At 39.2% G+C, this 27,431-nt stretch overlaps 1 long non-coding RNA gene across 1 annotated transcript in view; it reads left to right on the top strand.

The window, feature by feature from the left end:
• LOC126438134 (uncharacterized) overlaps nt 1-21,684 on the top strand; it is a 55,396-nt gene extending 33,712 nt beyond the window's left edge. The window contains exon 2 of the long non-coding RNA XR_007581013.1: nt 21,314-21,684. This is a non-coding gene — a long non-coding RNA (uncharacterized LOC126438134). The remainder of the gene's footprint in view (nt 1-21,313) is intronic.
• Nucleotides 21,685-27,431: the final 5,747 nt, after the last annotated feature.

The following is a 27,431-nucleotide window of genomic DNA, read 5'->3' as shown; positions in this document are numbered from 1 at the left end:
CATATTCTTAATAATCAAGTAAACAAAATAGTAATTATTGAAACAGTCAAATACAATACTTAAAGCTAAAATAATTAATTACAATAGTTCTTGCTGCAACAGTTATACATCAAACAAATTGCCAGATAGATATTCTGTGGCTGAAATTGTGAATTATTTTAATCTTTTATTTCTGACCCAATAATGCAAAATATAAAATATTGATCTTATTCTTAATTACAAATTGGCTTTTGTTAATAATGTTTTCATGAACTCCAATGTGTTGCTTGATATCCGTAAATAGTAATGATTGTTTTGGATTTTGTGATTTTCTGTACAAAATAGTGTTTTATGTTGGATACGATAACTGAAAATATATAATGATGATTTACTTTTTAATTAAAATTCAGATGTTGTAGTTAACATTTCCTTAAGATTCAAATACATTACTTGGTATTAACGTTAAGTTGTTTCTTTATTAAATAAATAGGTTGTATCAAAATATGAAACTATGTTGTTTGTTTAAAATTTGTTCAAGAAATTACTTTCGAAGTACCACTCTGTTACTTAATTAGCTAATCAAAGCTTTACAGGTGTCATTATTGTTGCAATGATGGATATAATTTGTTGTAATACAATTACGTAAAGTATACAGTGATGTGAGACATTTGGTATCAGGTCGTATGCTAATGTGTGGTGCTGTAATATTCAGTTGATGTAACTTGGTTTTTCCCAACACAGACTGAATGTGAGATTTCTATTTTGCGTCCTAATTTTAGCATGGAACTGACATTGGCACTGTTGAAATATAAATATGTTGTTGATTAACATTATTAAAAGTGCATCTTTGGTTTCGGGATTGATATACATTCTACCTGTATTCTTTCCCACTCCTCCCAAAGTGGTATTCCACCATCCACCACAGCTAGAAAATATCTTGCTCCATCATTATTCTACTTTAAATACAACCCATCTCCAAATGGATTCTGTTCCTTCAAAAAACCCAGGTGCAAGATCAGTTCTAAGTTCTTACCTAGCACATAACTTCCCATTATCTTCCCAGGCATACCTTATCCTACCTGAGGCAGAGCCACTAGTGTGGCAGTCATACACCAGCTGTACTGTAACTTTTGCACTGCCTTTGAAAAAAATTATACTCACAAAACTGCTGAGAGCTACTGATAAATAATTCATTATTTACTATCAGTTTTGACTTTCTGGTTATCTTCACATATCACATAATTAACATTTGGTAATTTTGTGGGGTGCAAATCACTGAGTGAGTCATTGCCACTGTGTAGATTAAAAACTTCTGTTCAGAACAATACTGTCATATAGAAGAAGGTGAACTTAGATGAATGATGAACTCTAACTTCTCTTAATGAAGGTTTATTCAGCACTTCCACATATAAGAGTGGGGAGAGGACTGCCTCCAGCTAGAACACATACAGTATATGTACAACTACAGAACATTCCAGTACAGTGATACTTGACATTTGTGGATACTTCTAGAATGTACTCTAACCGAATATAGAAATTAAAATGGTACAATCCAGATGAGTTATGAACTCAGCACCCTCCTTTCAGCAGTTTAGTATCATAACCACTACACCACAGTACTACTCAGCTTGTTCTGTGATATTGCTCACTCCTTAAGAGAACTGCATCTCTGTGTTACGTTGTCCTAGTCCGGGAACGAGTCATCGATACTGCACACCCCGACCTTCGATGACTGATGCTTACCCTGGCGGTGATCTTCTTAGAACTTCTTTTGCCACTCTGCTGTTCATCATGTTTCTGCTTGTTGCCTGTCACCAGAACTTTGAATTTACCCTGGGTAGCATGATCCTTGTAGGGCTTCATTTGAAGGGCCTGGACCGTATCTCTGATATTTCTTAACCTTGTGTCGGGGTCAAAATCTTCAACTTCATAAGTAACATCAGACAACTGTCTTACAACATTATAAGGTCCAAATTAGGGCCTGAGGAGCTTCTCAGAGAGACCAATTTTCTGAAACGGAGTGAAGATCCAAACGAGGTCACTAGGCTGGTAGACAACAGGGCGGTAGCTCACATCATACCTTCAGCGATCATTTTCTTGAGCCTGCAACATGCAGAGTTGAGCTAACTGCCAAGCTTCCTCAGCTCTGGTTAACACGTGGCTGATGTGGTCATCGTCCACACCATAAGATGTAATGGAAACACAGTGTCCATTGTCATAGTCGCCTCACGCCCATGCACCAGGAAAAATGGCGTAAATCCTGTGGTGTCTTGTTTTGCGGTGTTGTAGGCAAACATCATGAAAGGTAGCACCCCCTCCCAGTTGCTCTGCTCAACATTAACAAACATTTATAGCATGTTGTCCAAGGTCTTATTAAGGCATTCAGTAAGCCCATTAGTTTGCGGATGGTAGGCAGTCATCATGTGATGATTAATGTTACTGACAGCTTATCTCTGTCACAAGATTCGATTGAAAAACTTTCCCTCGATCTGTAATTAACGACCTTGGGTCACCATGTTTTAATACAGTGTCTTCCACAATGAATTTGGCTACCTCGGATGCTTCAGCTGTTTTCACAGCTTTTGTAATGTTATAGTGTGTCAGATAATCAGTGCAAACAATAATCCATCTATTTCCACTAGCAGACGTTGGAAATCATCCAAGGAGGTCAATCCCAACATGCTGGTAAGGTGTTTCGGCTGGTGGAATTGGTATGAGTTGGCCAGATGGTTTCTGAGGAACTTCCTTTCTCCTCTGGCACTCTCTGCAATACGATACATAGTGACGGACACTCCTAAATAAATCTGGCCAGAAAAATCTCTTGCGGATTCTATCATATGTCTTAACAAATCCTAAATGTCCAGCCTCAGGTGTGTCATGGAATTTCTGTAGAACATCTGAGCACATGTGTTCAGGAACCACTGGTAGCCACCTCTTTCCAAACGGATCAAAGTTTTTCTTGCAAAGTAATCCATTAACTACCTTAAATTGTCCTTTCACATCCTCTGACTGATTTAGGGCAAGCATAATTTGAGATATATTGGCGTCCTCCTTCTGCTAAGCAGAGAGATCCTGAAGTGTAGTGAGACAGTCACTATCTTCACCAAGCCTTGATGGTCTTGCACAGGGTTTCTTGAGAGGCAGTCTGCATCTTGGTGTTTTCTTCCACTTTTGTACACTACGGTAATGTCATACTCTTGAAAACATGGTGCCCACCTGGCGAGTCGTCCTGTTCGATTCTGTCAACCAACAAAATGAATGATGGTGTGTAACAACTGTGAATGGCCTTCCATAGGGATACTGTCAAAATTTGCACATGGCCCAGATCACAGCAAGTCATTCTCTTTCTGTAGTTGAGTAGTTTCTCTCAGCTTTTGTAAGTGCCCTAGAAGTATAGGCTATAACCTTCTCTTTTCCATCCGAAATTTGCACCAGAACAACACCAAGCCCATAACCGCTGGCATCTGTGTGTAGTTCTGTAGGTGCTCTCTCATCATACAGAACAATTACAGGGTCAGTCTTCAGAACTTTTCACAGCACATTGAAAGAATCTTGTTGAGCACCACCCCAGATAAATTTAGCATCAGCTTTTAACAACTCATGGAGTGGCCTGGCTTTGATACAAAAGTCTTTGATAAAACAATGGTAATAAGAATATAATATGAGGAAGCTTCCCACATTTCTAATACTTTTAGGAATAGGAAATTCCATTATAGATTTCACCTTTTCTGGGTCTGGCCACACACCGTAGTTTGACACTAGGTGTCCAAGTATTTTGATTTATTTTGCTCCAAAGACAGACTTTCAGTCTGCCTTATTGGAGACACTTACGAACAGCCCTCAGTCTTTTGATACGTTCATCACATGTCTCTGAGTACACTATAATGTCATCTAAATAACAAAGACAAATCGTCCACTTCAGGTGACGTAGAAGATTATCCATCATCCATTCAAAAGTTGCTGATGCATTACACAAACCAAATGGCATTACCTTAAACCCATACAGGCCCTCAGGGGTGATGAATGCAGTTTTCTGATGATCAGCCTCATCTACTTCAATATGCCAGTATCCCAGGTACATGTCCATGGTTGAGAAAAACTTAGCCTCCTTCAGACCATCTAGTGTATCATCAATTTGTGGAAGAGGGTAAACGTTCTTTTTAGTTATCTTATTAAGCTTCCTGTAATGAACACAAAAGCACCAACTGCCATCCTTCTTCCTGACAAGGGCCATAGGTGATGACCATGGGCTCTGTGAAGGTTGAATGAAGTCATTTTTCGTCATTTTCTCTATCTCATCGCAAATTATTTGACGTTCAGTTGCTGACACATGGTATGCTCTCTGGCTTATTGGTTGATAGTCTACAGTGCTAATCTGGCCGTTCAAACTTCTTGCATGTAATTCTTTTTTGATGCATTGTCTCAATATACTGGCACCATTTTATAAAGTCGTCTGCTGTCGAAACCTCCTTCAGGAGTAGGGCTTGATACGTGTCCTCAGCAACACCCTTCATGATATGTGCAACCTTATCTTCCTCCTTCATTCTAGGATCCACTATTTTACACAGCTCGAAGCTGTCTTGAATGTAGGATGCAGTAGTTTCTTGTGGATGCTGTGCCCTGCACTTTAATTTATCATCAGCCTTGCCTTTCTGTCACTGTGTGTCACTGAAATACTTGCGCAGTTCCACCCGGAATACTTCGCAGCTTGTTAACTTCTCCTCGTTGTTCTCATACCACTGCTTGGCAGTACCCTCCAAGTAGAAAAATACGTTAGCCAAACACACGGTGTTATCCCATTTGTTAAATTTGGCCAAACGCTCATATACCTTCAGCCACTTGTTTGGATCTTGGCCATCATCACCAGAGAACCCAGAAGGATGTCTCATGTGGTGGCACACAGTCACTGTCATTGTAATATCCTCTTCTTCTTCTGTCTCCGGTAGATTGCAATCTGTTGAATATGGCCCAAACTCAGGTTTCTCGCCACGTTAACGGTGGCTCTGTTGTGGCCTGATGGGAGCAACTGTGTCGTCACAATACCCAGCATCTCCACTAGAATAATGTCATGTAGAAGAAGGTGTACTTAGATGAATGATGGACACTTACTTCACTTAAAGAAGATTTATTCAGCACTTGCACGTACAAGAGCACAGAGTCTTTGGCCAAAACACATACGATGTAACTTACCAAATGAAAGCATTGGTATGTTGATAGAGACACTAACAAACACAAACACACACACAAAATTCAAGCTTTCACAACCCACTGTTGCTTCATCAGGAAAGAGGGAAGGAGAGGGAAAGACAAAAGGATGTGGGTTTTTAGGAAGAGGGTAAGGAGTCATTCCAATCCCGGGAGTGGAAAGACTTACCTTAGGGGGAAAAAGGGACAGGTATACACTCGCACACACACACACACACACACACACACATATACAGAACATTCCAGTACGATGATTCTTGACATTTGTGGATACTTCTAGAATGTACTCAAACTGAATATAGAAATTAAAATGGTATACTGCAGGTGAGTTTTGAACTCAGCACCCCCCATTCAATAGTTTAGTATAATAACCACTACACCACAGTGCAAGTCAGCTTCTTCTGCGAAAAAGTGATTAAAAGTGTTACTTGAAAGCAGACTTGTTCTGTGATAATTATAACTAGAATTCTGTAAATTCAAAGCAAGAAGCAGTAATAAGAGAACTGTGGTATTAACAGTGGTTTCTTCCCATAAAGTAGAAGCTTTCCAGCTAATCTTTAATGTTCATCTTAACCTGTGCAAGCACAAATAGAACTTAATAGTTTGATAGGTAATTTTCAATAAGTGTGCAGTGTCAATTTCTCATGTACTTTTGTTGTTTATGAGCACCTCAAGTTGTTTCACAACTGTGAAAGTTTTATTTCAGTACAGCATGTATAAACACAATGAAAAGAATGAATGGCCTAGTAAGCAATGACACATTCACTTCATCTGTCAACCTCAAGTAAAAGCATTTGCCTTTGTTTAAAGGTATCTTTCTTCAGCATCTAGTGTATTCTACATTGTTTTTCCATGATCTCTCTCAGCTCTGTATGTTGCATTAAGTGTTGAAAATTCCAGCACTTGCAAGTGAAATGCTACTAAGTAAACAAAATGAGTAGCAGACCAGAATCCCAAATTCCATACCCCTGATCAAAATGACACTAATAGGTTATCAACTTTATGTGACTTCACACATGAATGCATTGCTGTTACTGGGATGCATGCTGTTAGCATCGGTGTAGGGCATTAACTCTGAATGCATAACCATGTAAGAAATTTCAAAAGTCATTCAGTGCAAGACAAGCACATCTGTCTCTCAGAGAAGTGAAAGCCTTAACTAATTTCATTGTATACCACATCCAATATGACCTCTGTCTATGGCAGACACTGCATTTCTGCAAAGCCTCAGAGAAGCAGCAGTGGTGTGCATTAATAAATATCAAACAATCAATGTTTGTAAAATTGTTGATGATGCTAATTTCTGTCTCATTAAAAAAATAGTGAGCAATGAGGCTCTGAAATAATAAAAACCCATTTTGCAGAGAATAGATTCTTAATTATTATCATGGCCTCTGTGACCAGCTCTCCAATGAAACACAATTAGGTGGTTTGAATCCTGTCTATGCTGACAAGTTTCCAAAGATCAATGAGTTTTATCCAGTGAGTGTTTTGATATAAGCAATCATTGGTATCTAGTGACTCATTACAGAGTATTTTCTTTTGCATGCTGTTCCAGTTGCCTTTGTCAAATGTTCTACAATAAATACATTCACAGCAAAGCTAATGCATCTACTGTGGAAAATCTTAAAGGCTTGTAAAGAAACTGCCAAAGTTATCCTGTAGTATTTGCTGATGTCAACATGCATACATGCATTCTTGCAGTATCACCCATATGCTTTTATTGTATACTGCTCAGGTTTGTCTCATGTTTTGTTCCCAGCAACCTTAATTGTGTAAATGCAGTGACACAGTGAGATTACATTTAAAACATACAGTTGTATAATATATACCTAATATATTGGGACATGGAGTACTATTGATGAGGGGCACAATGACACAATGAAGAGCTGATCCTGCACCAATTTCTTCTTTACGTCAGCACCTATTGGTAACTATTATTTGAGGGATAGAGGTTATAGGCCTTATGACACATGTGAGAAAGGCCTGCCTTGGAGAGGACATAATGAATTCTCACTGTGCAGGAGAGCAAGAACTGATCTGAGAGTTCCTGTGGAGTAAGGCTGTGTGCCAGACCAGTACTTGAACCTGGAACTTTTGCCATTTGTGGGCAGGTGCTCTACTGACTCAGCTATGCAAGCACAACTCATGATGTCCCCTCATAGGACCATTTCCAACAGTACCTCATCTCCTACCTTCCTACATGCTATATGGATCTTGGGTGTATAGAGGCAAGAAGGCATATATGGTCAAGTTTAAAGCAGTTGGCTGCTGACAACCAGCATGCTGCACTGGCATCGCCTCCAGCGCACCATTTGGAGCCTGGCATTGTCATATCCCACTGTTATCATTTCCGCTGCCCAAAGCTTTATGACTGCTAGTTTTCAAGAAGTTAACTTTTACAAACAGGAAAATTTCGCCAGTTTCAACAAGTTTAATGTAACACTGGGTGTGTTTAAAAATAAGAACAGATTTTTACTTATTTACAGACATAAGAGAATTTACACAGTATGTGAATTAAACAAATTTTTGTTTCATGCTTGTTAAGAACTAAAAACTGACCTTCTCTCGGTTATTTTGTGAACATATTTTATCAATTTGATGTTAATACAAATAAGTACACTGGACTGCACAGAGAGAAACAACCAAGGCAATACACAGTACGGTAACATAATATGGAACAACTTGCATGTGACGGTAATTGACAATCTAACAGGAGTGCAGAATTTCATTTTATCATAGACCTACGTTAAGAGACTGCATGCCTTAAGTCCAGCAACACAATCCCTACTTATGAGGCAGTTCTTTTTATGCTGCACTCCAGTCTGCACACATCACTGAATCTTGCATGACTACAATAACACTCGGAAAAGGGTCAGTGTACCAACACAGAAAGAACAAACTATCTGATAAAATTAACTTTTTTGTTGAGGCCCCTTACTTGCCAATGAGGTTGACATTAAGAATGCACAACATTTATCCAAAATTGAGAACAGTACTTATCTGAATTCAGGGAGTTTGGGAGACAAACTAATGTGGATACAAAACAATCCCATTGTGTCGTATTTAGTTACTCATAGATAATCCTGTTGATGTTGTGCCATGTGGCTCTTAGGAACATTTTGGACTCTGCCTTTAATAAATCACATGATTTCTTCAGAACAAAAATCACACTAACAACCTGGACTCAACCACACGGCCATCATCAACATCCTGTTACAACAATGCGCCAGTATACCAATGAAGGTCTCTACCCACTGACCGACAGTTGGTTGAGTCATGATGTATGACCTCCCATATGCTTTGTTCACTTAAACTACCTCCATCTAAGTCTGTAGATATTGCCACCAGGAAAAATAAATATTGAAACGGCAACTAAAAAGACTGCCTATGTGGATGATGTAACCAAGGCAGATTACAGTCTGAAGTAGGTCCGACATCAGCCAAGCCCCAAGACATTTTCTTCCATTCAATGGCCTGTCTGTCTTACTTAGAACATATGAGGCTGCTGTGACAGCAGACAAGCTAATTTATCAATTATTTGTCTATCAAAACTGCAGTGTCTTATATTGTTTTCTCCAGTGGATACTCTTTAGCAAAACTCTCTGAAAAATTTTCGTTTCATTTTTACTGTCTTAAAATGCATTTTTCGGATGTACTATTTTTCTTTCCTTGGTTGTCCTTTCCCTGGACTCATCTGTTCACTAATTTCCAAGGGATATCTGTCCTCAGAAATTCAGTCTTACTAATTGTTTGTGCCTTAGCGAAACCTTATGTCAGCTCTCCAGAAACTTTCAGCAACTATGCTCTCCTGCCAGCCCTAATGACGTGGTGCCCTTGTCCCCCCTTCCCCCTCCCTTTCCACCCTATGCAACAATGGTAGCTTCTTGCCTTCAGGTGGTCCTACAAATTCTAATGTCAGTGCTTAGTTGAAACTGATATATCTTGAGATCTAACTCTCAAATCACAAAGCATGTTTTCACAAAACTTACTGTAATCAAATTGTATGTCCATCATCCTGTGACTGCATATACTTATCACTCTCCTTCATTATTTTAATTTATCGAGAGATTAGCTATGAGTTTGCTGAGCATGCAAAGTGGAAGAATCTACCACTGCCATGTCTCAATCTTCTCACATTGTTTTTGAAACTTCCATGAGCTCTGAATATCGGTACATGAATAACTTCTCTTTCCTTTATTTCTACATCGTGTAGGTATATTTTACTTTCTCACGTTTTCTCCTGGCCCCAACTGTTCACAGCCTTCAATTCTGGCATTTTCATTTCCTTTACCAAGTCTTACCAGTCTTTAGAACACCCCCCAACATTTAACACTATATATTTTAAGAAAATATGCACTGATAGTAACACCAGTTAATTCTAATACAACAAATTTCAGTAAGAGTATCTCTTTATGCTATGTATGTAGAGTTATCACAGTTACTTTGTCGTACCACTTAACACTTCACATCTAACTTCACCACACAGTTTCACATGCTAGTGCTGGTGTGTTAACCTATAAGATATGAGGTAAGTGATTATGCTCCTCCACCTTGAGATCTAACCCTAGGCATGGGACAAAAGAGAGTATTGCTGTCCACCAGGTCTGCCATGACACCTTCTTTCTCATCAACACCATGGTCCACTTCAATTGCTACTCCAGAGCCCTCTTTCTCAAGATGTGAGCTAGGTTCATATATCTTAGAATATAAGCCTCACAATGACACCTGAATGGTACCATTTTCCACACCATGTAACAAAGGTTGTTTTCTAACTACACACAGTTTAATTTGTTACGCTGCTTTTTCCAAATATTTTCAGAATAATTTTAGTCATGACGTTAGTGATGGAAGCTTACCATTATTGCTCATTATGATTTACTCTGTCCAAGGAATACCACTCATGACTCCATAGACTTTTTTCCCTGTCCATTAATGTACTTTTTTGTTTTTCATAGACTGAAAATGATACTTTCTTGATTGCATTTGCTACACTTACTCAATCACTAGATCTTTTTATATTTACACTCCTGAGTCCACCTATTCTGGTGCTCCACACTGCTCAGTCTCTTATTTCCTTAGCCAATCACATAAAATATACAGGTCACACACCTGTCTGTGACACAAATCACTCATCTTCTTAACATCACATCCTTGCAATCGTATATATTACACATTCCGCACTGTTACTTTAGTTCCAAGTAACATTTGTATTATTTTTATTCCTCTTGTAACCTATTTTACTTAAACCATAAAAACACTGTTCATACTTGTATATCAGAGTGTTACTTCCAATGTTGTTATTTACCCAGAATTCTGTCTTGTTTTCACTTCATGTCCCCCTTGTTATTTTCTCTGTATTTCAAAACTCTATTCACACTGTTCTACTTTTGGGATTTTACGTTTATCATGATATCTTCATGACATCCTGTATCCAACCATTGACTTACTTCACATATTCTCTTGCCATTTTAATGACTTCCCCACTTCAATTGTCTATATGCACATACTGAAGATTATCAACAATATATTAAACAAAAGAGGAAGAGAATAGAAGAAGGAAAGAATGCATTGTTCTACCCAGCTCAAGTACGCACAGTCGCCTCACTGTGAAGTTTCCCATAGAGCAGGAAACCTCATACCCTTTTTAATGTGCCTCATCCACCATCCCTTCATCAACTTTCCACGGATCTGTTTCTGGTCCTCCTTCCAGAGGATAACTCTTACATCCTTTTTCTGCTTCCCTTTGAACTCCAAAACAATATAAACTTATATAACTTATATTTCATACTTCTTTTTTGGTACAACCTTTGGTCCTACTTGGAAGTTCAAAATTTCCCAGAAATGGCTCCTTTTACTAAAAAAATTGTGTTACTACTACCTTTTCCTAAGTAAACTCAGCATGAACAGGTGCTATGAAGTTCTAGTGATACCAAAATGGGCGCCTTGTCATCCTCAGCCCACAGGCATCAATGAATATGGATGTGGAGGAGCATGTGGTCAGCTCATCGCACTCCTGACCGTTAGTCAGTTTACATGACCGGAGCTGCTACTTCTCCAACAAGTAGCTCCTCAGTTTGCCTCACAAGGGCTGAATACACCCCACTTACCAACAGCGCTCAACAGACCGTCCAAGTTCTAGCTCACTCTGACAGTGTTTAACTACGCTGATCTGATGACTGCCTTTTCATGCATGCTGATATTTTGTTAAAAAACGAATATTTGCATACTTGGAAATACACATGGTTTATTAGGTACTGGTTCAACACAAAGCACGTACAACAACAACAACATACAGAGAAACCACACACAGGTGCATATTACTAACCACTGAACATGAAATACTGACTTTAGTTATTAAAGAACACCAAAGATGTAAAATACATTAACACTCTCCCTTATTTAATAACTTGCAAAGTCTAATCTTATTACATAAATACTGATATCTAATCGAAAACAGAGGCTTTTTTAGTATATCAGCAAGTTGTTCTACAGTATCTACTTTTGCAACTATGATTTCATAAGCACTAAATAGTTCACAAACAAAGAAATGCCTTATATGAATATGCTTCATTCTTCAGTGAAGCTTGGGATTCTGGGCAAGCCAGATAGCAGCTTCATTGTCAACCTCCAGAACTGGTGTTGCCTCCAATTGGTCCAATTCTGTCAGAAACTTCTTGATCCAGACAATTTCCCGAGCAGCTTCACTGGCAGCCACAACCTCAGCTTCAGTTGTGGATATGGCAGCAGAAGATTGCCTTTGACTAATCCAGGTGATGGGTACCCCAGAGTACAGACAAAGGACACCATATGTTGAGAGCCCAGAGCCAAGATCACCTCCAATGTGGTCAGCATCACTAGAACACTCTAAAACCTGCTTCCTAGAATTGTTTTTATATAAAAGTCCATAATTTGTAGTGCCTCTCAGGTATTGTAAGATTCTTTTAACTTTCACTACATCACAATCTGTTGATTTCATGATACAACACTGACAGCATATGCAATGTCAGGACGTCTCCCACACATCAGAAACATCAGTACTCCAACAGCTTGGCTGTATGGAAATTCAGAGTTGCAAGGACTTTCTTCTGTATCATTGTCATTTATAATGGGTGTAGTTACAGCCTTGCAGTTCTTCATGTTGAAACGCTCTGGTGTTTTCCTGTGTAATGAGTCTGACTTGCACATACAGTTCCACGTTCTTGTTGGTCAATTTCCAGACCTAAGAAAAATGATGCAGGCACTGAAGTAATTTTAAACTCTTCTCTTAAATCACTGACAATCTCTTCAAATTCCTGTTCACTGTGAGCTGCAATCAGACCATCATCAACATAAAGCACAAGGAATATTTTCTTACAGCCTTACTGTCTCACAAAAAGACAAGGATCAGCTTCACTCCTCAGAAAGCCCAGTTTAGTGAGATGATTACTGTACTTCTAATTCCAGCAACGCAGAGCCTGTTTCAGTCTGTATGGACTTTTCTTCAAGCAACATACTCTCCCAGACCCATCATCACATCCTTGAGGTTGTTGCATATAAATGGTTTCTTTTAAATCAATATAAAGAAAAGCCGTTGAAACATCAATTTGTAAAAGTTTCATGCTCTTCCTTGCAGCAACACTTAGCAGTGCTCTGAACATGCTCTGAATGTCTGCTCATAGTCAACTCCTCTCTGCTGCGAATAACCCTTAATCACCAATCTTGCCTTGAATTTATTGACTGAGCCATCAGCATTTGTTTGACTTTATACACCGATCTATTAGGAATGGACATCTTTGCCTATGGTAGGTCAACCACATCCCTCGTTTTATTTTCTTGAAGAGCTTTAATTTCAGAATCCATAACTTCCTTCCAGAAATCGTTTTGCACAAACTTCATGGCATCGCTGTATGTTTCTGGTTCTTGGAAAGATATTGAGAGGTTCATTACATAATCATTAAACTTTTGTGGAGGTCTGAGGGTTAACCGATCACGCAGACATGGTAAAGCTTCTGCACTTGTGTCTTTCTGATCTTCCTCCTGAGGGTCTTCATCTACACCCAAGGAACTGCCATCCTCTTCACTCTCACTATCAATACCATTGGTCTTCAGTCTGAGGTACTGGATCCTGATGACTGAAAACATTCACTGGAAGAGTTGAACTTTTCTCACTCTTCAGTGGCCTCTCCTCGAAGATGACATCTCATGACCTAATGAGTGTGCACACCTCTCCACAATAAATTCTGTAACCCTCATTGTGATCATATCCAAAAAGGACACATTTCAGTGCTTTTCGGTCCATGTTCCTCCTCTGTTGTTTTGGAATATGAGCATAGCAAGTGGATCCTATCACCTGCGGATGTTTCAGGCTTGGCTTCCTTCCATACCACAATTCATATGGATATGTTCCTGGAATACTGGAAGGCCCTTTTCGGTTTGGAATGTAGGTTGTGGTGTTCACCATCTCTGCCCAAAGTTTCTGTGGAATGTTTGCATGTGCATGCATTATGGCCCTGGCAGTTTCCACAACTGTGCAGTTCTCTCTTTCACTGCACCCATTTTGTTCTGGAGTGTAAGGCATTGTGAGGCGTTGAATTACACCCTCTTTGTGAAGAATCTCTTTTGCTTGTTTGTTGTCAAATTCTTTTCCATTATCATTCAGAAGTTCCTTGATGGTATGTCCAGCAGCTTTTGCTTCAGCTATTAACTGCCTTAACTTTTCTGCAACTCCAGACTTTTCTTGCATGAAATATGTTGCCCTAAACTTTGTATAATCATCTTTGAAAAGAACAAAATACCAGTGCCCTGACACAGAAGGTACTTGAAATGGACCACATACATCAGCGTGAATAAGCTCACCTGGTTCTGCTGTCCTCTTTCTGTTGCCAAATGGTAAACGAAGAGCCTTGACATAAATACAGCCTTCACAAAGTTCACTGTCCATTTCCACCTCATTATTTAACTCGCTACAAAGTACAGACTTCACATGGCGGCTTGTTCTGGTTTCCAAATGTTTCATGATAAAGCTGCAACATATTGTCTCTGCTAGTGGTATTAACTGCACTGAGGGAGCTAGGTTTCACATTTCTTACAGCAAGTTTAAAAAGGCCTACAAAGCAATCAAAGACAACTGCCAATCTAGTAACATTATCAATCTTAAGATGACAAATTTCTGCAGTTGATGTGAATTTACTTTCTGGATGTTTATCCTTTACTGCAAGAACAGAGAATAGATTGTTGTGAATCTGAGGTACATACCATACATCTGTCAAGGTAATTCTGTTCCATTTTCCTCCAACTGCTGCTTCAATGTCTATTGAACCTTTTTCCAATTGCTTCAATTATGTCACCATTAGCTGTAGTAACTGACTGTTTTGTTAGAAAACGCTGAAATGTTTTGAAACAATTCCTGTCATTTGTAATATGACTTGTTGCACCATTGTCTATATACCAGTCATCATTTCTACATTCAGAGTTCATCACAGAAGATGTCATAGCAAGAAGTAGCATATTTGTATCTGTGGTAGCTGGTTTTGGAGGTTTGCCATCCGCTGCCCACTTTCTGCACACTTTAATTGTATGGTTAGGTTTCATGCAGTAATTACATATTAATTTCTTTTTCTCTGTTGGATTTACTTGCTGAAATGACAGCCTTGATGAGTCTGTAGTGAGGGCTTCTTGTTTACTAAAATCACCCTCCTTTGTACTCAGAGCTTTTTCGTATGCACACAATTGATTTGTTAAATTATCAATTGTTCTGTCATCTCTAGATGTTAGCATCCAACTAGATTTAAACAAAAAATAGTCTTCTGGTAGTGTACCTTATATTTTACAAATCAAAAACAAATCAGGCATTTCTGAATTATTTACGATATCTTTGGTCATTTCTGGTTTCAATTCACTCCACAAATATTTCTGTTTGGAAATATGTGTCACAATATCATCTTCAGGAGCCTTTTTGTAACTAAAGAACTCCAAACAAAGGTTGTACACTTTGTCTTCAGAGACACCATCAAATATTTTGTGAGATTCTGTCCACACTTCATACGCTGTATTTAGATGCATTATTTTCTGCTAAGTTTTTTCCAACATATTTGTAGTCAAAACAAGTAGAGCGTTGCTGTCTGCTTTGTTAAAAGCTTCTAAAGCACTTTTATAGATCGCCCTTTGTTCAACGGTAGCACTTTCTGAAATGATACTAGGTTTCACTGTCCTGCCTTCCACAACATCAAGTGCACCAGGAATTCCTCATAGACAAATATTTATTTTGTATTTCCAAATGTCCCAATTTGTTTTGCCTTCCACAACTCCGATGATGATAATTCTCATTGAATCCATCGTGGTTGCATGGAATTAACAACTTCGAAAACGGCTTCTTGGAGATAACTTTAAAAACCTTTTGCACAGAGCTACGTTATTATTTTTGTACAAGTGTCCTTTTAACACACACCTGGGTCCATAACCTGCTGAGATTTTCTTAGAAAAATAAATATTTGCATATTTGGAAATACATGTGGTTCATGGTGTGGGTTCCTGTAGTCATGTCCTAGTTCATGAACCACGGGGAACGTATGAGTGGCCAAGTAAGTGGTCCCGACAGTCGGGATACCAGTTACTTTGGAATAAGGCTGGGCATCTCGGACATATTCTGAGTCGTGGTCACCTTTGTGCTCATACAGCAAAGACTACTAAATCCACCAGTTAGTCCCTCAGCGGTTAGGGGTAAAACCCAATGGGACTCGGGGCAAGTAAGGCTAGCAACCTGCTTCCCTGGTACTTTAAATATGATGCTGGCAACAATCAGAGCAAAATGCCTCGGACCTTTGGAGGTGACGGAGTCCCACCTCTAACTGACAAACCAGGGACTCCAAAGATACAACTTGGCAAACAAATGGTAATGAGATGGGGGCTACTCTGGGAAGAAGGTAGAGCTGGCAGAGGCTGCAAGTAAGATGGGGCTGGACGTTTTAGCTGTTAGTGACATTCGGGTAAGGGGTGAGAAAGAAGAGGAAGTGGGAGAATACAAGGTCTACCTGTCAGGAGTCAAAGCAGGAATAGCACAATGGGGTGTAGGGCTTTACATCAGGAAAGAAATGGAACCCAGCGTAGTTGCAATAAGGTATGTAAACGAACGACTGATGTGGATAGATTTGACAGTGTCTAGCAAGAAATTAGGATTGTGTCAGTATATTCGCATTGTGAAGGGACAGATCAAGATAAGATGGATAGTTTTTATGAGGCAGTCAGTGATGTAGTTGTTAGAGTAAAGGACAAGGACAGTGTTCTGCTCATGGGTGATTTTAACGCCAGGATTGGAAATCGAACAGAAGGGTATGAAAAGGTTATGGGTAAATTTGGAGAGGATATGGAGGCCAACAGGAACGGGAAACAACTCTTGGATTTATGTGCCAGTATGGGCTTAGTAATCACAAACTCCTTTTTTAAACATAAGAACATTCACCGGTATACTTGGGAAGGCAGGGGAACCAGATCTGTCATTGACTATATAATAACAGATCAGGAATTCAGGAAGGCTGTGAGGGACACACGTGTATTCAGGGGATTCTTTGATGACACTGATCATTATTTAATCTGCAGTGAAATTGCGATTGTGAGGCTGAAAGTGCAGGAGGTCAGGTCCATATGTAGGAGGATAAGAGTGGAGAAACTTCAGGATAAGGAAATCAGGCACAAGTACATAGCAGCGGTCTCAGAAAGGTACCAGTTAGTTGAATGTAGTCAATTACAGTCATTGGAAAAGGAATGGACAAGGTACAGGGACACAGTACTAGAAGTGGCTAAAGAATGTCTTGGAACAGTAGTGTGTAAAAGTAGGATGAAGCAAACAGCTTGGTGGAATGATACAGTCAAGGCAGCCAGTAAAAGGAAAAAGAAGGCGTATCAAAAATGGCTACAAACCAGAACCCAGGTAGACAGAGAAAATTATGTTGAAGAAAGAAACAAAGCCAAACAGATAATTGCAGCATCCAAGAAGAAATCATGGGAAGACTTTGGAAACAGGTTGGACGCTATGGGTCAAGCTGCTGGAAAACCATTCTGGAGTGTAATTAGCAGTCTTCAAAAGGGAGGTAAGAAGAAAATGACAAGTATTTTGGACAGGTCAGGAAAACTGCTGGTGAATCCTGTGGATGCCTTGGGCAGATGGAGGGAATATTTTGAAGAGTTGCTCAATGTAAGTGAAAATGCGATCAGTAATGTTTCAGATTTCAAGGTAGAATGGGATAGGAATGATGATGGAAATAGGATCACATTTGAGGAAGTGGAAAAAATGGTCAATAGATTGCAGTGCAATAAAGCAGCTGGGGTGGATGAAATTAAGTCGGAACTCATCAAATACAGTGGAATGTCAGGTCTTAAATGGCTACACAGGATAATTGAAATGGCCTGGGAGTCGGGACAGGTTCCATCAGACTGGACAAAAGCAGTAATCACACCAATCTTTAAACATGGAAACAGAAAAGATTGTAACAACTATAGAGGTATCTCTTTAATCAGCATTGTGGGTAAAATCTTCTCAGGTATTGTTGAAAGGAAAGTGCGAGTATTAGTTGAGGACCAATTGGATGAAAATCAGTGTGGGTTTAGGCCTCTTAGAGGTTGTCAGGACCAGATCTTTAGCTTACGGCAAATAATGGAGAAGTGTTATGAGTGGAACAGGGAATTGTATCTATGCTTTATAGATCTAGAAAAGGCATATGACCGGGTTCCTAGGAGGAAGTTATTGTCTGTTCTACAAGATTATGGAATAGGAGGCAAACTTTTGCAAGCAATTAAAGGTCTTTACATGGATAGTCAGGCAGCAGTTAGAGTTGATGGTAAATTGAGTTCATGGTTCAGAGTAGTTTCAGGGGTAAGACAAGGCTGCAACCTGTCTCCACTGTTGTTCATATTATTTATGGATCATATGTTGAAAACAATAGACTGGCTGGGTGAGATTAAGATATGTGAACACAAAATAAGCAGTCTTGCATATGCGGATGACTTAGTTGTGATGGCAGATTCGATTGAAAGTTTGCAAAGTAATATTTCAGAGCTAGATCAGAAATGTAAGGACTATGGTATGAAGATTATCATCTCCAAAATGAAAGTAATGTCAGTGGGAAAGAAATATAAACGGATTGAGTGCCAAATAGGAGGAACAAAGTTAGAACAGGTGGACGGTTTCAAGTACTTAGGATGCATATTCTCACAGGATGGCAACATAGTGAAAGAACTGGAAGCGAGGTGTAGCAAAGCTAATGCAGTGAGCGCTCAGCTACGATCTACTCTCTTCTACAAGAAGGAAGTCAGTACCAAGACTAAGTTATCTGTGCACCGTTCAATCTTTCGACCAACTTTGTTGTACGGGAGCGAAAGCTGGGTGGATTCAGGTTACCTTATCAACAAGGTTGAGGTTACGGATATGAAAGTAGCTAGGATGATTTCAGGTACTAGTAGATGGGAACAATGGCAGGAGGGTGTCCACAATGAGGAAATCAAAGAAAAACTGGGAATGAACTCTATAGATGTAGCAGTCAGGGCGAACAGGCTTAGATGGTGGGGTCATGTTACACGCATGGGAGAAGCAAGGTTACCCAAGAGACTCATGGATTCAGCAGTAGAGTGTAGGAGGAGTCGGGGCAGACCAAGGAGAAGGTACCTGGATTCGGTTAAGAATGATTTTGAAGTAATAGGTTTAACATCATAAGAGGCACCAATGTTAGCACTGAATAGGGGATCATGGAGGAATTTTATAAGGGGGGCTATGCTCCAGACTGAATGCTGAAAAGCATAATCAGTCTTAAATGATGATGATGATGATGATGATGATTGGAAATACATATGGTTTATTAGGTACCGGTTCAACACAAAGTACGTACAACAAGAACAACTATATACAGAAAAACCACACACAGGTGCGTATTACCAACATTAGCACTGCATGTACATTATTATACAACACCGCTCGACATTTACATCACAACAATTTATATTAAAGAATTGATACCTATGATCATGTTAACACAGTTTCTGAATTCTCTAACGTGTGCAATTCTGTGACCACAACTTTGAACTGCAAGAGTAGTTTGACTTCATGTTGGATTGTTTTTGGACACCATCCCTGTAGCACCAAAAATTTTAACGTTACAGGTCAGCAGTAGTACTGTGTTCATTTTGCTAGGTGAAGTCACTGAAATCTGTGAACAGCTGTCAACCAGTACCTCAGTTTCTAAGCCACCTACTGCTACTTTTACAATCGGATTGACATCAGCTGAAATGGGCACCAGCTCTCCCCCCACAAAACAACTCTTTTATTTTGGATTTTTTTTTTACCCAACTCAGTCACAGGCATCGAATTTCTATCTTTGCTCTTCCTATTCACCATTGAGTGTGGGAGTCTAAAAGCACACTGCATGAGTGCTGTCCAACCTTGATGGCAGTCATATTTGGCATCTCCATCAAATACGAATTTATAAATCATATTAGTGCTGTCCAGAGGCACTCTTGTGTTTCGTAATGAACATTCTTGTTTGAATTCTCTCCCTTGCAGTTCAGAAGTGCTTGCTTCCTTGCAGTATTTCATATACTGTTCTGGAGCCTGAAGTCCTCACACTTGCCACATCAACGAATTTTTACTTCTTATTGTTCCTGTTCCAGTCAGTTGCTTTTTGTCAAACTGTCACACTATCCCAATAGTACCAGCAGCATTTAATCCGTCAGTTATGTCATAATAATAACTGGGGTGCAAGTCAGGTGACTCTTCACACACACTCAGTGGTGCAATAATGTCTCCCCCACTCATTAGTGTCTCCATTCTTACAAAGTTCAATAGAACTTCCCATCAGCTGCCCAACCAAGCTATTCAGCAATCTTGTTCCCCCACTGAGTGCACCTCCTCCCCAACAAGGCCACCTGTGGCAGCTGCTATATACACTTTATTTATGTTCCTCACTATTACTTGCCAGTTTTCTACTTAAAACTGGTCATCAGAATGATTGAAATTCTGTTGCTTGCCGTGCACATCATCATAAGTGGCACGAGTCTTCCACCTTCCCGCAGCTCCTGTGTTATATTTTGCACTGTACTGTAAGGGCCATGAGAATATTAGACTCTTTCAAGAAAACGTTCATAATTCTCGTAATTGTCATGGAGTGGTGCTACAAGTTCTCACCAAACACAGAATGGTAACAAAAGTTTTATACCCACAACAACAACTGTACAGCCACCCCACATCAGTACTTACAGATTGCCTTCATTGTGCCCTGGACAGGTTGAACTAGTCTTCGATCCAGAAATGTATGAGCAAATCTCACTGAATTGCTGTAGACCAATATTCTTTCAAAGATTGGACCTTGATAATTTGTAAATTGCTGTAAAAGAAACAGACAGCGAATGAGTTGTAGAAAAGGTAGTAAGAGCAACTTGACTTTCTGCGAGTTGTATCCAAGGCTATATCCTCAAAGTCTTATGTGGATGGCCTTAGCTGCAGCTGGTTCCATGGCTAAGTAAAGATGAGGACAGCAACCAGGCAACAGTCGGTTACTGCTTCACAGTGGGCTAATAGCAACTTGTCCAGAAACACATGGAAGTATGACTTCTTGACATGGCTGGAAGTACGAGAAGATTGTACTGAAAGATGTTAGGCGATTAGCCAGTTTCATCCATAGTTAGTTTCACACTCTTGTATATTATGGTGCAGCTTAATGGTATAAACAGTAACAAACATTATGAGCACAATGAAACAAACAAAAATTAACAAAATATAGGCACTAGCAACTTCACTAGGCAAAAATTAATTTATATCATTACCTTTGTCAAAGTATCATTAACCATAAAGCCACATGACAAGATTAAAATGTGAGGATGCCCCTAATATAACTATAAAATGTAGAAACTGTAGCTTATACATTTGAAATCCGTGGTAACAGCTAAAGAGGCGAAACTTCTAAAATGTAATAATTGTTTCCAGTTTAAAATTTGTTTCATACTTGGAAACTGACTCCTTTTGATGAACTGTTCCTTGTGATATGCACCTCCCTCTACTCTTTATGTGTAAGGTCTATGTGTTTTGGCATAAAACTTGAAATTTGACATTTCTCTTATGTGGCATAGGCACCAGCACTTAAATCAGTGTCTTTGTTGTCCACAGGTGTGCTCGGTTGTCTTGGACACTCCTAATGTCCCCTGTGACAGGTCAGCCAGCAGCGACAAACTCATTAGTATCGGGGTGGACACCCACCTTCCAGGCAACGAGAACAGCAGCTCATCATCGACGATGTTTTCTTTTTCTATTGTGGTGGGCATCCGCATACTATAAGCACAGCCAACACACTAGCAGCACCACGTGCCGACGTCACGGGCACAGAGAAGACATCACCTATTGGCTGGAGACGCTGTGGCTCTGCTGTTACCACAACAGAAACATTACATCATTGTGAGGCTACATCAGTACAGTCAGAAATGTTTACCTGGCATTTAAAACTGATTTTTGTTTACAATAAACAAATTATTTGAGCAACATGAGAATACTCATTGAGAGTAACGTATCATTGTTTAATAGTTCGCGTAACAACCTTCACTGAGATCAGTGTAGGGCATCTGTTTTAGCTTTGTACTAGAGCGTTAGTTACACGACGATACATGCATTGGCCTATTCACTTTCATTCAGCATCTTGTTCCATCAGAAATTTAACAGCATTCTTGAAGGCGTTCACTGCCAACCACTTAGCCTATCTGTAGCAATGTATATTATGCGTCATCAACCTCACAATTTCTTCATGGCAGAACTCTCAATACAGACAAAGTTTCCAGAGCTTCATGTTTTCGAAGCCATCTTCAGAGTATAACAGTCCTAGATCGAGAGATAATGCCTGAGAAAAGAAACTTATAATAGAGAAGAATTTATCTGTGGTCGTCACAGACACAGCTACAAACTAATAATCCTGACTTTTTTCCCATGGAAATCTTAACACTTAAACATCCCTCTTGACATATTCTGCCTGAGAAAGGCCACACCAGTTAAGTTACCACACTGTATTCATTCGCTTCATCACAGATATTTCACATGAAAAGTCAAAATAAAAAGGAAATAATTTCATGCTTGGCAGAGCGAGTGCACCAGCATAAATCATTGGTTCAGTAAATGACGTGTCACAGTCACATGACTGGCCATCGGCCCCTATCAGCCAACTTCCACAATTGGTGGCCAGAGTCTGGTGTGACATAGGAAAACTCTAGAGCACAGTGTTTTGAGCTGGACCACAGCCAACAGCTCTTTCATACAACGTTTTTTGATCTTTTTCTATTACTGAAAGTCAGAAAGTGAAACACATTATTTTTACTCTTCCATTGTAGCAAAATGATACCTTTAGCTTTTAGGGGAATGTAAATACATGTCAGGTATTGCACATCACATAGTAGATATCCACTGCTGTACCAAAACACTATTTCTGGGAAGTTGAATCTTCCCCCAAGTGGTGAGAGGTGGTAATAGCTAATGCATCCTGGAACATTGTCTAACATGATTGTTTTCATAGTGCAGGTGTTAATGGTGGGCAAAGGCATAGTGTTATTGCGACATTATACTTGTTCCCCACGTTTGTCTTTCCAAAGGTGCATTCGGCACTGGCTTCAGTTTTATTCATATATATTACTTCTCAAGTCAACATCCCTTTTCTTCAAGACATGCTAATCATACAGAGATGAATGAGGCATCATTAGAAAATTTTTAATCGTTTCTCATACTGCATACCAGTTTTGTGCTAAGACTTACTATTTGTCGAAAATTTTGAACTATCGTAGGCAAAAGGGCATCATAGATGTCCGGCATCATACCTGTAGTTTGTGAAGCTAACCTCTTACTCACGAACAAGAAACTCACTTTTCATTTTATCTTATTACAAATTACTTCTTATTAACTGGATAATTTATATACATCAGTGTCATAGACTATAACGGAGACCACTGCAGTAGTCCATTATCTCTGCCTGTTGTACAGGTTGACATTCCTATACGAATATGCCTGTCGAAATGACAAAAATATTAGCCACTGCCAACATAAATTATGATTTACGTATTGCTGCTATGGCCTAACGTGCTTACATGAAGTACGAAATGCAATCAGAATCCTGAAATACAGTTAGAATTTATTGAGGTCTTAGTGAATACCAGGTAAGAAGCGAATTAAAATTGCATTTGCTGTCACTATAAGCAAGTTACGGGGACAAAGTTTCAAATCGTATTTACCATATCCATTCTTTACTTACAGGCAGTCGCATGTAGCCATTTCAGGACAAACTAAATCAACCAACATTTTCGTATCCCTTAAGGAAAATGAAAAATAAAAAGTTCATGAAGCTCAGATTCTTATACGATATATCATTTACAATTAGATATACTAAAGTTCTGGAAACAATTTCGTTCAAATTTTCTATGTGGAAATATATATAAAAGTGTGTGTCATAAATTTATGATTATTATTTCACTTTTTTGGTTTATTTTTAAAGAATTTTTATCAGTTCACAAACCATCTGTATCCCAACTACATTCTTATCCCAAATACTGTCATTATTTAAAACTATGAAAGCACTTAAGTTTCGTACAGGGCTCCTGATGAGTAATAATGTCCAGCCGCATCGAACAGCTCTGTTGGAGGTGCTCTTGGAGTAGGAGGATATTTGGCAAATGGGCTGGCCTGTCCCGTGACGTAAATTTCATCGAGCACGTGTGAGATCCAGTAGGAAAACATATTTCAGCATATCCACATTCACCAATGACCATCCAACAGCTGTCAGTCCTGCTGGTAGATGAATCAAACGCACTGCCACAAGAACTTATTACCAAACGTATGGTCAGCATAGGAGGATGCAACAGAGCATGCACTGTCATCAGTGGTGATAACACATTCCATTAAGACCCATGTCCCGCCATTTGTAATACCAGGGGACCATCATGAAACGCGGACACTTTAGTGTAATTCGACTTTGAATGAAGTTATTTCTGTTCTCATTGCGCACTTCTTTCAGCAACCTTCTCTAATACACTGTAGCAATTCTTTCTATGAATGGCCCACATTTCATTGAACCATATTACTTGGCAGAGACACATCTTGTGAAAAATCATGAACTTTTTGTCCATAAGGTTTGCACAACAGTTGTATTGCCATGACTTGACACACAAATAGCCAAGATATTGACGATAGTGCAAAACACCATTCACAGTAAGATTCTACACTGCTATTATGTTTCCATACTCAATCACAATCACTAGGCCACCTGCAATTATCTACCACAACATCAGAATAGCCCATACGCAGTCAGATAGTGATGATAGCTCTATGTACCGGTCCTGTAGTGAGAGATGACACGGGAGTATGACAAAATTTTCGTTCATCTCATCACATCTCCTACACGATAGTACATCATTTTATTTAGCAACATCAGTTGAAGTAACAATAAATCTCATTGCACCTCTGAGGTAGTGTCACCTTGAGCTACACCTGCATGAATACTCTGTAAGTCACCTTTAAGTGCCTGGCAGAGGGTTCATCAAAACACTTTTACTATTCCTCTACCGTTCCACTCTGTAACAGTGAATGGGAAAAACGGACTTTGCTGAAAAGATATCACTGCTCTGAAAAACGGTATGTTTTAATAGCTGGCATCATTAGTCATGTAACATGTCCATCTCTCTCTCCCCTATTTTTTGATAATACCAAATGAGCTGCCCCTCTCTGAGCTTTTTCAGTGTCTTCTGTCAATCCCATCTGGTAAGGGTACCATACTGCACAGTCATACCCAAGCACAGGATGGACAATTATAATGTAGGCAATTTCCTTAGTAGACCTGTTGCATCTTCTAAGTTCTCTGCCAGTAAAATGAAGTCTTTGTTTTGCCTCCCTCAAAATATTATCTATGTGATCATTCAAATTTCAGGAACATTGCATCATAATTATGAACAACACACGCACTGCAATACTATAACTATCCACCAACAATTAGCAAGTGTCTTTCAATTAAAAATGTCACTCTTGTATGGCAATATACATAATTAACATATGAATGCTGGTTACAGATGCATGGTTGACAACATACGGAAATTTGGGTCTGGCTCAGATAGCCTAATGGTAAGGTGACCACTCGCGATAAGTGGGAAATCCGCATTTGAGTCCTGGTCCAGCACAAATTTTCATTATTGTCATTCAGTTATACAATTGACGGTTGTCCAATGTGTGCCTGTTCCTTTCCACATGGATGCACATCTAAAGGAACATTGCATTGTACTTCAGAACAACAAAGCCACTGCAGTATTTTATTTATCCACCAATACTGGGCTAGTGACTTTCAATTAAAATATCTCTCCTGTACGGGAATATACATAACAGATGTACAAGTGCAGGTTGGTGACATACATGGAGAATACACAGGTAGCTAATGGTAAACTGACAGCTATCAATAAGCCAGAAATCTGCCACAATTCTAGGTCCAGCACAAAAAAATTTTTGTTGTCACTCCATTATACAGCTAATGTTTTTCCATATTTGCAACTACAACTACATTGCATGCACTTGTCTGACTCAGTTCTGTCCTATGGTATAATCTGCAACTTGTTGAAGTTTAAATGAAAAAAAAATATGATTGCTACAGAAGTTGAAATAAGAACATTTTGTCAAGTTGACAAGTAAATATCTTGAAGAAGCCTCTTCAGGGAGCTAAGATTTCATTTACTTACATGTCAGTCATATGCTCCATACTGGTATTTCTGGTTGATGATAAAAGTGAATTTAGGGTGAATTCATAAATTCACTAACACAATATTAGAATTAAATATAATTTTGATATAGATTAAATATAAATCTCTAGTTTTCAGAATGGAGCTTATTTATTCTGGTGCAAAACGTTATAATTGGTTATATATTGGCTTATGACAAGAAACTGAAAATATCCAAATATTTAAAGTTGAAATAAAAGAATGTAGTAGCCATTCTATGTGCAGTGTACTCAAGGGTACTCAAGAATATATATTGTGTTTATGTTTGCAAGTATGTAGGCAGCTGGTTGTGGTCTGTATAAAGTTGCTGAAATGCTCTGTTTGAAGAGTTAAATTAAAACACTAGCTAATTAATGTATGGAAGAAGCCGTTCCCATTTCTTCTTTTTCTTTTTTCAAAGTAGTCATTTTCCTCCTCATTATTATACAAATTTTCATTCTCCTTCGATTTGGTCATGGGTATGTTGTCGCTGTAAAGGTTATCAACTTCCCTTGAAAGTTTTTTGAGCTCAGTGAGCAGCCAAACTTCAGGATTATACCTGGCATAACATTTGTAGCAGTTAAGACTGGAATCATATGACGATACAGTTTGATACACTGCCAAATATGGTACGTGTTTTTCTGTAAATGTGACGTGTGAGGCTGTAGGGTTACCTCCACAGTGCGTCACAGGAGCGAGGAGGCATTCAAAGTTGACATACACTACAAACAGGCATTGCTCCTGGTGGTGAGCATTCTTAAACTTTTTGAATTTGTTTTCCTCAGTAGGCGTGATAGCACCTACCGGGCCATTGGAAATGCAGTCTGCTAGGTACGCCACTAATAACTTGTCTGAGGAGAAATAATTCAGACACCTTAAGAAAATACACTTTTTATGTTACTTTTTCGACAACTGGCTGTAAAGGGGTCGAGACATGTCTTTGATCCAAACGTAGTGATAATTATCACCTTCAGAGAAGATCAGCATGTTCACATGCAGCTCACGCTCACCTGCAAATTTTGAGAAATGGAAGGGCCTGGCAACAATGTGCTTGTCTCGCTCATCTGACTTGCTTTTCTTCTCCAGGCCATAAACATGAACCAATATTCCAGTATTTTGTGCCTCAAATTTATGTATGTCCTGCATCTTGATGGGGAAATCGATACCATCAAAGTTATAACACCCACGAATATTATCACCTACATGGTGTGTACTGGGATACTGAGGATGATCTATGTAATTGTAATTTCTCTCACAAGCCAGGACTGATCATGCGAAACAAACCTGGTTGATTTTATTTTCAACATTATTGCATGCTCTCTTGTTAGCTATATCTTTAGGGAGCTTGATATAGCTTGACCCTCCATTTACCAGATCATAGACATCTATATGGATGTCCAGGTGTAGTATTCAGCTGAGTGCTTTAGCTGACCCTCCGACCTCCATCTCGGAAAACCGGGCCAGTATAGCACTCAAGGTGGATTTACGAAACCATCCGGCAATTGACATGCCCCGCATTT

This window comes from Schistocerca serialis, unplaced genomic scaffold, assembly GCF_023864345.2.
Source record: "Schistocerca serialis cubense isolate TAMUIC-IGC-003099 unplaced genomic scaffold, iqSchSeri2.2 HiC_scaffold_1261, whole genome shotgun sequence".
Lineage (NCBI taxonomy): Eukaryota > Metazoa > Arthropoda > Insecta > Orthoptera > Acrididae > Schistocerca > Schistocerca serialis.
This window is presented reverse-complemented; position numbering and strand designations above follow the sequence as displayed.